Source organism: Balaenoptera borealis (genome assembly GCF_965194805.1).
Source record: "Balaenoptera borealis genome assembly, chromosome: 3".
NCBI lineage: Eukaryota > Metazoa > Chordata > Mammalia > Artiodactyla > Balaenopteridae > Balaenoptera > Balaenoptera borealis.
In genome coordinates this window covers 116,984,176-116,997,757 of record NC_138866.1, presented here as the reverse complement: position 1 = coordinate 116,997,757, position 13,582 = coordinate 116,984,176, and the positions used below count along the sequence as shown (strand labels likewise).

The following is a 13,582-nucleotide window of genomic DNA, read 5'->3' as shown; positions in this document are numbered from 1 at the left end:
CACCGCTGATCTGCAGTTCGCCTGTGTTCCCTCTCTGTTCTGCGTGTGTGTGTGTGTGTGTGTGTGTGTGTCGACCTTGGCCATCTTGGGCCCAGATGTGCCTACAGCATTGCCAACATCTGGGTGGAAGGAGAAAAGTCAGCCAGCCATCGGGATGCGTTTGTTTCTGGTTGATGGCAGGATGGCCCCCATCTGGGCATCTAGGAAAGATCCAGACGGACGGCCTGCGTAATCTGTATACCCACATATTTGATCCTGCCACCTATGATAATGTGAGGTGGCAGAGCCTGGACCAACAAACTCCATCCCTCCAGCCAAGCCAGGCCTGTTCTGACCTTGCAGACAGAAAAGAGGGAAGCCCAGAACCCGGACACTGGGTACAGGGATGGGAGGGGTGTGTGTGTGTGTGTGTGTGTGTGTGTGTGTGTGTGTGTGTGTGTATGGGGGCAGGGGGTTGGGAGGCAAGGGTTGTGCGTGCATTTGTGTGTTGGGGTAAGGGGCTGGCGGCTAGAGAAACTCTGATGTAGAAAACGAAGTCTCTGGACTTCACGGTGCTGCTTGAGTCTGGGGCTGGAGATGTTGCCTGGGGCCGGGAGCTTTGGGGTGGGGCACGGTCTTCCCTGGCTCTTCCTGATTCACTACCATTCAGCAACCAGTGTCCCTCCCAGCAAAACAAAACCTCCCGAGATCGCTGGTTCCGCAGTGCCCTCCAGTGGGCAAGCAGAATATGTCTGGAGAGAAAGCCTTCGCCACATGTGGTTACAAGTCACACGTGTGGATCCTTCAGGCATTTTAGAATCGAGGTTCAAGTTCCTCCACGTGCTTGCATGCCCTTTGGAAGGTAAGGTTCTAAATGAACAGTTGGCTGTTTGTATAGAGGAGTGGGAGACCGGTAGAAGCCTGTAAAGAGAGAGCGAGGGACTGAGGACGGGGGCACCAGTGTTTTAGGGCAGTGTGGACAGAGACGGGGCGAAATGTGAAATAATGGTGACTCGTGTGTGTGTGTGTGTGTGTGTGTGTGTGTGTGTGTGTGTGTGTGTGTGTGTGTGTGAGAAGTCCTGTGCTAAACAGACTCTGCCCTGCCAACTCCCCCTGTGACTTTGCTATATCCTCTTTAGATACCCCAGCCCATCAGGACCCCTTAGCTTACCTCTCTCTACCCTCCATAGAGTGACAGTTGTTTTTTGTTCTTGTTCTTGTTTTTGTTTTTCCAAGCCTTCCCAAGTCTGATTACGAGGGGAAAACACACACTCAACAGGAGGAAATGGGTTCCAAGAGTGTTGCCAGTTAAGCTGGGAACAACTTCTCTTGGTCTGAGTTTCTCCACGTGAGTTGGGCGCCTATCCCAGGCTGGTTGGAAATTAAACGCGATCATGCACAAGTGCCCCAACCCAAGGCCTCCCAGATATGCTGGCTCCCAGCCCCAGGAGAGGCTCCCTGAGCCCAGTTCTCCGTCCTCCTGCCCTCCATACGGCACGTGGTTGCCTCCTTCACCCCAGAGCTGACAGCTGGGTCCCACTCTTCCTCTTGTATTCTTCCCCCTGCTCCTCCCACATCTTGAATACGACGTCCTGTGTCCCGTCTTTTCTCTGTCTCAGTCCTCACTCTGCGTTGCACCCTCTGCCCCAAGATGCACTTCAACATCCTCATCCACCATCCCCTTTGCTTGCTGCTTCTTTTTGAAGAGAACTTCTGCCACCGACTTTGTTTCATTGTCATCCGCAAGATGACTCCAAGGGCCCTCTCTGCTCGTCCTCTGCACTCCCCTCACCGGCTGCATCCCAGCCGCCCTCCCCCTTGGATGCCCAGCCCTTTATAACGGGTGTCACCATCATGGTTGTCACCAGCTTCTTTACCTTGTTCTACGCCAAGGACTTCCAACCCGCAGAAAAGAAAGGTGCAATCTACAATCCCAGACTCGAGCAGAGGAGAGGGCAGGGTTGAGGGGCCAGCGCCCACGATGGGGACAGGGCAGGATGCCAGCCACCTTGTCCTGGGGCTTGAAGGGGCACTCACACTGTCAGCCAGCCGTATTCACCCAGTACCTCCATCTGACCAGCGCCGTAGACAGGAAAGATGGCTATCTTGAGCTGCTCGAGCTGGGTAGGCCCTGTGCACGGCATAGACGAGTTATCGTATAGCCATCGTCTAATGTAAGTCTCACAACCACCCCAGGAGCTGGACCTTATATTTACAGAAGGTCAATGAATCCCAGGGCAGCATGGCTGTCCTTGGTCTCTGAACTCACGCCCTTCTGTGCCTCACGGTGTCTGCTCAGCCTAGTTGGGGACACAAGCCATGCACACATGGAAAGACCACTGAGACCAAAGAGTCAAGGGTTGAGTGAGTGGATCAGATGGCAAATGCTACTGATATACAGGGAAGGCTGGAGCACACGGAGCCACTTCCTGGGACGGTGGGGCTTGGGCGAGGTCTTGGAAGAGGGGTGAGACTCAAAGGGGAGGTGAAGGAAGTCACCCTAAGAAGGGAGTAGCATGAGACAAAGGTGGGAGGCTGGAGTTTGTGGGGCACGATGTGACTGCCCGGCTGGAGCAGAGCATCCTTGAATGGGTGCAACAGCGGGTAGGACTGGATACGCACTGAGGCCAGGACGTGAAGACTCTGGAATGCCCAGCTAGGGAATGGGGGCAGGGAGAGGGTACTGGAGCAGGGCATGATGAGATGAAAAGAGCATTTCAGGGAGGGGAGTCAGAGGACTGAAGGGACAGGGCAGAGACTGGCATCTAGGAGACCCGTGAGGCCTGAGCGTCCACAGCTCTGTGCCTGCAATGGGACAGGTTTGTGAGATACTGATCCCGCCAGCTCTAGGGCAATTGGTACATCCAGGTGGGCACCTCTGTGCTCAAGAAGTTTCCTCCATTCTCCCAGAGGTGGCAAAAAAATGTTGTCGTTTTCCCGGTGTGCCGTGATGGGGAGAAGACTGGCCAGTTCTGCCCCACACCCCTGCCACAATGCAGGCCAGAAACGGCGGGGCCTGATCTACCATGTTGGATTCATGAGCTGACAATCCTTTATCCTTAAAGGATTCTCTGTCCCTAAAGGATTCAGGCCATCCCAGCTTGTTCTCTATTGTTTCATATGCCACAATTAGCCCACTTTTCCTTTGGCTCAAGATCTCAGCCACTGTTAAAATGCAAATGGCCCTAGGAGGGACACCACATTTTATTTCACACATCACTGAACTTGAGTAGTGTGGTGGTGCAGGAGGGAAGGAGAGGTTCCGTAAGGGATGGCCACCTGAGAGAGCCCTGGCCCTTCTTCCTCAGAGTCACTGCCCCCCCGCCTTCCCCCACACAGGGGTAAGAAAGGAGAGAATGAGACATCAGAGTGGGAGGGAGAAGGAGGCACTGTGGAGGTTTTCGCTCTCTCCAAGACAGCGTGTTCCAGACAGTCCTCCCATTTCTGGGACACTCTCTTAAGGAAATCATCCAAAGGAAGGGGAAAACAAAACTATGTGCTCATGCATATTAATTGCGGCTTTACTTATGATAGTGGAGAATTGGGAATAAACAAAATGTCCGGTAGTAGGGGCATGGTTAAATAATTTACGGCAAACCACTGTATCATTCATTACGTAGCCATTAAATACTACTAGTACTGGTACTACTACTACTATTCAATTTATGGTGCAATTACTACTACTACTATTACTACTTCTGCTACTACTATTAAATTTATTGAGCAGTTACTACTACTACCACTACTACCACCTCTACTACTATTAGTACGACTTCTACTACTGCTAAATTTACTGAGCAGTTATTAAGCTCCAGCCCTTGTTCTAAGTGCTGTACAGATGATCTCTCACCCAATCCTCACAACAATCCTATGAGGTAGGCACTTAGTAGTATCCATATTTTTCAGATGAGGAGATAGAAGCAAAGCAATGTGCCCAAGGTTCTATAGCTATTATGGGATAGAGTAAAAGACTCAACTCAAACAGCACAACTGAAGCTTAAGCTATAGAAATTAAAAATTATAAACCACAAATTCTTTAACTCAAACCTCGGTATACGATTAAAGTTGAAATCAGAGGCCGTGTGCTTCAGCTGCAATGAGAAACCTTGGAAGAAATTTGAGGTAACAAAGTTGTTGACTCAAGTGGCTTTGAGAATGCAAAGCAGTGGGTTAGCTGTTACCCTTTGCTTACACAGATTAGGAAGAAGCAAACAGCAAATATTTATATACCAGTAACTGGAAACTTTAAATTAAATCTAAACTTTTCCCTTAGGCTGTCATCATAAAAGCAAGTTTCTTATGAATTAATATACTTAAAAGCATTTAGAACAAAGTCAATGCTATATAAATATTTGCTTTAATTGTTATTTACAAGAAAGGGCAAGAAGCTTTACTACAACATTCTAGGGTTTAATTGTTCTCTTCCAAAGACTGTTGACTGGTGCTTCAAGGCTTTGGATGTTTCTTATAGTAAACTATATGTGTTTGAATGTTTTTTGTAGAAAACTGTGTCTGATTACTTGAACTTATAAACTATGTTTAGCATAGGAATTTGAATTTACTCATGGCAACCTTGTGATAATTAACCAGCCAAATAAGATCTAGTTCCAGTGAACTCAACAGTATAAAAAAACCTCACCAATTCTCTTGAAGTTAGAAACATATCTAGAGGTATTCCTCCTTATATAAGATCTTCCGCAAGTAAAACATAACAAAACAAAATAATGACTAACAGATTAACTTTAAACATAGTACAAAACCTCAGTATTCCACAGAGATGTCCCATGAGGACTAGTAAATAACCCAGAGAAACATGTTATCATGCAATGCTTAGTAAAAAATGTAGGATACAACACTTGCTGGGTGGGGAGGGGAGACTGCAGGGACTGGGGGGAGGATGTTTAAACATTCCAATTTAATGAACGCATAAAAGAAGGGACCATCCGCAAAAGAATTCATACATGCCAAGCTGTATAATCTTTATCTTAGACCACTTTCTAAACTTTTTGATTGCTACCTCATCAGGAAACATATTGAGCACACACCCCCCCAATAAATATATATGTTTGTTCACATGTTCGTTTCTACTTACAGATTACGTCTATTAAAAATCTATGCTTGAGTAAAAGGAACCATATTACTCTCTCACCTTGAACAACTAGAAATATAAGCAAGATATATAAAACAATGGTTTCCAGACATTGGTCAACAGGTCATGTAGGACTGTCATTACTGAGGGAGGAAACACTGATGTGAGCCTTACAATTGCCTGGTGTCAGCCTCACTGAATTGAGGAGATGGGAATTGGAGATCAGGGAGCCAGGACAGCTAGAACGTGCCAGGCACAAAACTAGAAAAAGGGCAACTGCAGAGAGGAAGAGAGACTGAAGGAAGAAGAGAAAGAGGAAGGGAGGATGAGGGCTCACTAGCTCTGGAAATCTGCATAAAGTTCCCCCTCAGTCTTTGGCTGAGTGTTAATCTGTACACATGTGAAAGAAAATTACCAGAAAACATGAGGCTTCACAGTACCTGGAGCTCAAACAGAGCTGGCAATAGTTTGTGTTCCACCATCAAGAGTGCAGAGACCTTCTAATATACAAGGCAGTAGGATGAGTCCTCAGAGGTGCAGCACCTTAGCCCTGGGGCTGAATTAGCCCCACAATAAAGGCTGCTCTGGACTCACCCTAACAGAAGTTAAAAGCAAGTCTTGCAAGTATCCAAATCATCCTAAACAATGTCACTGTGCACCAGAGCAAAGTACAGTACTATTTAAAGAAATACCACAAAATCCAGAACACAACATGCAATTCACAGTACCTGCCACCCAGTAAAAGATTATCAAGCATGTAAAGAAACAGGAACATATGATTCATACCTAGGAGAAAATTAGTAATTAGAAACAGACCCAGAAATGACAGAGATGATGGACTTAGACAAAGATGTTACAGCAAACATTATAAATGTGCTTGAGAATGTAAAAACAAAACAAAGCAGCTATGATGAGAAGAGGAATGGAAGACATAAAAGATACCCAAATGGAACTTCTAGAGAAGAACAACACAATAAGAGAAATGAAAAATACAATGGATAGGATTAATAGCTATTCTAGGTCCTTTGGTTTTTCCCTATACATTTTAGAATAAGCTTCTTGATATCTATTTTTAAAAACCTGCTGGGACTTTTATTAGGATGGGAAGGATAGATAAGTTACTGCAGAAGAAAAGATGAGTGAACTTGAAGACATAGCAATAGAAACTATCTGAAATGAGGCACAGATTGAGAGGAAAAAACAACAACAACCATACTCACAATAACCTGTGAGATATCAAACAGTCCAAGATCTGTGTAACTGAAGTGACAGGAAGGAGAAGTGGAGACAGAAAAAAAATATGTAAAGAGAGAATGGCTGAAATTTATCCAAATTTGATGGTAACTATAAGCCCAGATGTCCAAGAAGTTTGATGAACTTCAAGTACAAGAAATATAAAAAAACTGTTTCTCAGAAATGTTTTGTAGTTTTTAGTATACAGATCTTGCCCACATTTTGCTAAATTTATCCTTAAGTATTTCATGGTTCTTAAAATTCTATTTAAAGGTTTTCAAATACTAATTATTTGTTGTTTGTAAATAGAAATAGAATTGACTTTTGCATATTGACCTTATAACCTGGACCTTGTTGAACTCACCATGAGACTGATCTAAATAAAGAGCTAGAACTATAAAACTTCCGGGAGAAAACATACGAGTAAATACTCATGACTTTAGGTGAGGCAAAGGTTTTAGTTAGGACACAAAAAGCATGAAGAATAAGAGAAAGAAATCTGATAAATTGGACATCATTAAAATTTCAAAATTTTGTTCTTCAACAGACAGTTGAAGTAAATGAAAAGACAAACCACAGACTGGGAGAATATATTTATAAAATGTACACCTGGTAATGGACCTGTTTCCAGAATATATGAAGAACTCTTATAATTTAATAAAAAGAAGAAAAATATCTGGATTTAAAGAGCAGACAAAATATGTGAACAGACACTTTACAAAGAAGGCATACAAACAGCAAATAAGACCATGAAAATATCTTCAACATCATAATTAATTAGGGAACTGCAAATTAAGAGCATATTGAGATATCCCTATACACCCACTAGAATGGTTAAAATTAAAAAGACTGCCAACGTCAAGTGTTGATGACTTGGTGCTTTGTGACCACCTAGAGGGATGGGATAGGGAGGGTGGGAGGGAGGCTCAAGAGGGAGGGAATATGGGGATATATGTATATGTATAGCTGATTCACTTTGTTATGCAGCAGAAACGAATACAACATTGTAAAGCAATTATACTCCAATAAAGATGTAAAGAAAAAAACGTTGATGAGGTTGTGGAGCAACTGGAACTCCACTGCTGATGGAAATACAAAGTGGTACAGTCATTTGGGAAAAATAATTCGACAGTTTATAAAACTTAGCACATACCATACTACCCAGCAATCCCAATTCTAAGTCTTTACCCAAGAGAAGAGGAAACATATGTCCACACAGAGACTTTCATAGTCAAAAACGGCTAAAAAGTGGAAATAACTCTAACATCCATCAGCAACTGAGTGGAAAAACAGATTTGGTATATCCAGAAAATGGAACACTTCTCAGCAACAAAAAGGAATTAAGTACTTAACTGAAACATGCAACAGCATGGATAAATCTCAAAGGTATTATGTTTAGTAAAAGAAGTTAGAAAAGACTACATACATATTATATGATTCCATTTTTATGAAATTCTAGAAAAGGAAAAACTATAGTGATCGAAAGCAGATCAGTGGTTGCCAGGAGCTGCAAGTGGAGAGAGGGTATTGACGCAAAGTGAGATGAGGGAGATTTTGGGGGTAATAGAAATGTCCCATGTTTTGATTATGGTGATGGTTATACAACTGGACACACTTGTCAAAATGCCATTGTATTTATTGGACACTTAAATTGATGAATTTTATTGTATGTAAATTATCCCTCAAAAACACTTAAAAAAAAAAAGTGTGACTACAAATCATCTTAGAATCAGGTTAAAATGTACCTTCCCGGGCCCTACAGTCACCCGTGTGTTCAAGGGCTTATTGAACCAGGGAACCAGTTGTTCTGATTAACTCCAGGCACTACATGGCTACACACTTGTCTAACTGGAAAATGCACAGCCCCAATTCTGTGCAGGGACGACGCAAAGCAGAGTGTGATACATCTTTCTGGAGCATCAAATTTATTAACTAGAATTGGAAGAACCAAGGAGTCCTTGGAACAAGAACTATCCCCCTCCCCCACCAACACGGAAGACAGAAGAGTAGGGGAGGGGAGACGTGCCCCGGGAGTGACAGTCCAGTCTCTGAAGTTTCACCCAGGTGGGGGTTGAGGGGCAGACCTGCAGCCACGGTGGCCTCGCTTTCGGTCGCCCGGGCTGCTCCGGACCATCCTCTGAGCTGGCCAGGGTCTTGGATACGATGCTTCTGAAGGCCGTGCAGAGAACACACTCATCTTCCACTGGACTGGGCCCCAGGGAGCGCGGCGGCCTGACCTTCCTGCCTCGGTCATCCATGGGGTTCACATGGGCTCACTTTATTATGACGCCTCATGCTGGGCAGCTTGCAACAAAGATGTTTCAAAATAAAGTTCCAGATTCTCCCAGCCACCCCTTGCTTGTTCTGGCTGTGGCCAGAGAGAGTGGATGAGGACACACTCTCAGGCTGCCCAGTGTGGGAGGACCTTCCAGTGTTGGACACACCCAGGGGGCAGCTGGTTCCCTCTGGGGCTCCAATCCTGCTGCTGCTGGAGGTGGATGTCCCAGTGCCACACTGGGGGGCTGGGCTGGGGGTGGCAGTCCTCGACTCCAGGCTGGGTGGGGGACAGGCAGACTCACCGGTCTTCTGCCCTGCCTGCTGGTCTTCCTGCAGCTGCACATTTTTTCCGTGGTAGAGCCACCTGGTTTGCAGGGAGGACACCACAGGGCCTGGAGAAGGCTCACGTTCACTGCCACAGAGGTCCCCGCAAGAGAAGGGCTTCAGAGTTATGATGGAGACCTCCACCTTGGGTTTCTTGGAACTCACACTGCCTGTCCCAGTGTCCTGGATCTGGTCGCAAGTCAAGCCCGGAGTCCTCACCGTTGTCACCTCCCGGTCCTCTGCACAGGGTGGCTGGAGTGGCTCCTTCTGGCCCATGTTGACCCATGGATGCCTCATGAGGTCAGGCAAGGTGCCTCTGTCACTGGGGTTGAGGACAATCATTTTTTGTAATAGATCCCTTATCTCCAAAGACAGATAAGGTGGGATGGGGTATTGCCCTCGTAGGATTTGCTTCAGCAGCTCCTGCAAGTCTTTTCCCACAAAGGGCTGGGACCCAGTTACCATGGCGTAGAGCACTACTCCCAGGCTCCACACGTCCATCGCAGGGCCGCTGTACCTCTGCCCCAGCAAGAGTTCCGGGGCAGCATAAGGGGCTGTGCCGCAGCTCATGTCCGGTTGGCCAGTGTCATCACACTTTTTGCTGAGGCCAAAGTCTGTAAGTTTGATATTCATGTGGGAATCAAAGAGGAGGTTCATTGGCTTCAGGTCCCGGTGCACGATGCCCCTCTGGTGGCAGTGCTGCAGGGCGGAGAGCAGCTGCCGGAACAGGCCTCGGGCCTCCAACTCTGTCATACGGCCATGGGTCTTCAAATAGCGGTACATGTTCCCCCCCCTGAGGTACTCCATCACCACGAAAAATGTCTTCTCTGTGTCAATCACCCCCAGCAGTTTGACAATATTGGGGTGATCGAGAGCCTTCATACCGTACACGTCCCGGAAAAGTGCCTGGGCACTTGAGAAGCTCTGATACCTTTTTTTAACGACCTTGAGAGCCACCTGTGTCCCGGTCAGAATGTGCCAGGCCAACTTCACTTTACCAATGGTGCCTTCACCAATGGTGCGGAGGATCTCGAAGTCATCAATATGAATCTGCTCGTCAGCAGAGTTGGCTGTGAGGCCCGGCATCATGGTGATCTGCTAACTACACTGACTGACAGCACTACCTAGCAACACTAACTAACAATGCTAACTGTACCAACAGCGCTAACTAGTACTAACTACACTAACTATGCTAATAAACTATTAACTCTACCAACAATACTCACTATGCCAACAGCGCTAACTAGTACTAACTACACTAACTATGCTAATAAACTATTAACTATACCAGCTGTGCTAACTATACCAACAATACTGACTATGCTAACTGTAGAGAGAAAAATGAGACAAATAAAAAAGAGTAGAGAAAAGAGAAAACAAAATCAACAAAATGGCAGAAACAAGGAAAAAACAAGCTAACTGTAGGTCCAAGGCCGTCAGGTCACCAAAAGCAGCTTCCTGGGCTCTAAGGACCAAAAACCTGGGCCCAGCTTTCTCTTTTATAGGGCTTTGTGAAGTACATCACAGTGGTGCACTATGAGGTCAGAGCAAGAAATGGACCCATCACAGCTGGGGATAAACCACAGTGGTTTTCTCACTTTTTGAGTTCAAGGCCCCTTTACACTTAGGAAAAAGGATCCCAAAGAAATTTTTCTTTACGTGTGTTATTAGATATTGGTATTCACTTTGTTATAAATTAAAATCTATAGGATACTTCAGTGGCCTTTTTATTTCTAGTTTGAAAATGTGTAATAATTTTAAAGACCTCATAATGTCTACACTTGAAATATTCAATTCCTTTTCCTTAAATTCTGGTCTCAAAATAATGTTACAACTTAACTGACTTCATGATACTCTACAAAATGTTCTGTTGCGTAAGACACGATAAGGTACATTATGAAAGTCTATGAAGCTGAGAGAAGATTTCCCAGGAAGGTAGGTCATGAGCAGATTTCTCATCAGGAGCCTCGGAGGCCAGATGGCATGGCTCAATGTACTTGAAGTGTTGAAGGAAAGAAACCGTCAACCAAGAATCCTAGATCTAGCAAAACTTTCCTTCGAAAATGAGGGAGAAATGAAGACATTCCCAGTTAATCAAGAGTTGAGAGAGTGCTTAACCACCAGATCTGCCTGCCACAGGGAGTTCTTCAGGTTGGAGTCAAGGACCCTAGGCAGTAACTCAAAGCCTTATGAAGAAATAAAGACCTCTGGTAAAAGTAGATAGACGGGCGATGAGAAAAGCTAGTACTATTGTAACTTTGGTTTGTAGCTCCACTTTTTGTTTTCTGTTTGATTTAAGAGACTAATATATAATAAAACACACACACATACAAATCAAAAAAAAAAAAAAAAAAAATGTACCTTCCCGGGCCCTACTCCCAGATAATCTGACTTGGAAGGTCTGGAATGAGGTCTGGTAATCTAACTTTTTAAGTGCTCATTTTGAATAAGAAGAAATGTCATAAAAAAGAGAAATGGGGTGGGGGAGGCTATACATTTTTATAAAATGTGAATAAGAAAAAATATCAGAAGGAAATCCTTTAAAATGCCTGGATACCTAGATGGGATTATGAATTTTTTTTCTCTTCTCTCTTTTAAGTTTCACAAAATTTTACATTTTGTTGGGGGAAAAAAGCAGCCCCCTCTCCCCCACATTTTTGATAGAAATAGAATAATCTAAACACTTTCTTAAAGAGCCCCTGAACCCCGCTGCCGCACCTCCGTCATCCTCAGGCCCCGCCCCTCTCCTACCCTCCTGAGTCTCCTCGGCCTGGTCCATCTCCAGTCTGGTCAGCAGGCTCACAAACCACTCGAAAGACCGCTAGCCTCGGTTTATCCAGATGAAGTCCACCTATGGAGAAGGGCCCAGTTCAGAGGGGGGCCTACCTCATTCACTCATATCTGTGATCCCCAGGGCCCTGGTGTAACCACCCTGCTGTTAGCAGGGCACACATTATCGCCCCCATTTAAGGGATGGGGAGACCGAGGCTCGCAGAGGTCTTGTTTAGTCACATTAAAAATAAATCACTTGGCCACACACAGTCAATCTGTTACTTTTCTCTGCTTTCCAGGGACAGACTGCTCAAAAAGCACGGGACTGTTGGGTGAAATGCGAGCGGGGAAAGGAGTGAGGTGGAGTGGACAGAGCCCTTCCGAGCCGGCCATCCGACTTCACATCTAATCAGAGAGTGAATCAGTTATGCCTGCAATTATGCCAACAACTCAGCATCGTGGCTGCAGCTGGGGACCCATGATGGCGAGCTGTGGAAGAAATAGGTTTGGGGTGGAGAGGTGGCACTCACATGTTACTGAAAACATACTGTGTGCCAGCCCCTGCGTTTACTTGACAACTACTATGTACCAGGCTCTGTGCTTGCTTTTGCATCTGTTTTCTTCCAAGGGGGGGATCAGGATCCTGGTTGAGGGACCCTGGCCAATTTCACCTTTCAGGGTCTTGCTTCTGCAGACTAGAAGCATTACATCATTCTCTAATGATTCTGTTTGGTATGATGGAAGGGTCTTGGGGTTAGACAGGCGTAGCTCCACCACTGTGACCAGATGACCTAACACTTCTGAGCCTCAGTTTCTTCATCTCTAAAATGGGGTTGAAGATCAGGATCGAATGAAATAATATATTTAAGACACCTCATAAATAGGCAGCTAAAAATGATAGTGTTTAATCTCTCCTTCATAACATACAACTTCACCCTCTTAGAGATTTTTATCTTTACAGGTTAGGATGGCAATGTTCCCAGAGCTCGGTGTGTGTGCGTGTGTTTCTTATTCTTGATAAAAAGACAGTCTGAGGGAGAGAGAGCTGAGTCTTTTGTAGCAATCTTGGTGCTTTAGAAAACCAGAACCCCGCCTCGATGAAATGCCATTGGGCATTCCGTCAGCAGGCAGAGTGTAGAAGACACCTCCCGGTGAACCAGGCCTCCCCATGGTCACGCCCTGTGTGGTGTCCTTCCACATTGGATCTGGGCTGGTCTGTGACTTGCTTTGAACAATAAAATATGGTGGAAGTGACACTGGGCCTAAGCCTTAAGAAGCACTGGAAGCTTCCACCTTTGTGCTCTGGGGGAGGCCTTGAGCCAATGTATAAGAAATTTGGTCTCTCTCTACTGTAGAGATGTTAGGCCAAACAAACCAAAATGCTGCAATTTGGAGCAGAGAAAGGTTTATTGCAGGGCCATGCAAGGAGATGCGTGGCTCATGCTCCGGGCAGCTCAGGCCCCCAAAAACCCCAAGCTCCCAAAAGAGGCTCCCCTAAGGGGTTCCGGCAAAGCATTTTTAAAGGCCAGGTGAGGGAGGGGCGTTGCAAGGTATGTGATCAGCTCATGCACAATTCTCTGATTGGTTGATGGTGAGGTAACAGGGCGCTGTCACAGGGGTTAACATTATCAACCCTTAGGTTCCAGGAGGCCTGGGCCATCAAGTAGTTAACATTTTCCATTTAGTGGGCGTTCTTCACATCTGTAAAACAACTCAGGAAATGTACATTCAATACTGTTATCTAGGTACTGAAGTACCTGGAGAGGAGCTAAAGCAGAGGATATGGGGGAAGGCCTGTCCCGGGAAGGCCCCATTGGGTCCTGCTCCATTACAGAGACAGTATAGAGAGAGCTGGTGGAAAAGGAGAGACCCTGAGAATCTATGGGAGGAGAGAAAGAAAGAGAGGAA

The 13,582-nt window shown here is 45.6% G+C and overlaps 1 pseudogene across 1 annotated transcript; it reads right to left on the bottom strand.

The window, feature by feature from the left end:
* Positions 1-2,012: 2,012 nt before the first annotated feature.
* On the bottom strand, positions 2,013-11,864 carry LOC309626902 (serine/threonine-protein kinase MARK2 pseudogene; annotated as a pseudogene). The gene is made up of 3 exons: positions 11,654-11,864; positions 8,986-10,957; positions 2,013-2,110 (listed from the first exon to the last, which is right to left on the bottom strand). The product of its transcript is annotated as a serine/threonine-protein kinase MARK2 pseudogene (transcript).
* Positions 11,865-13,582: the final 1,718 nt, after the last annotated feature.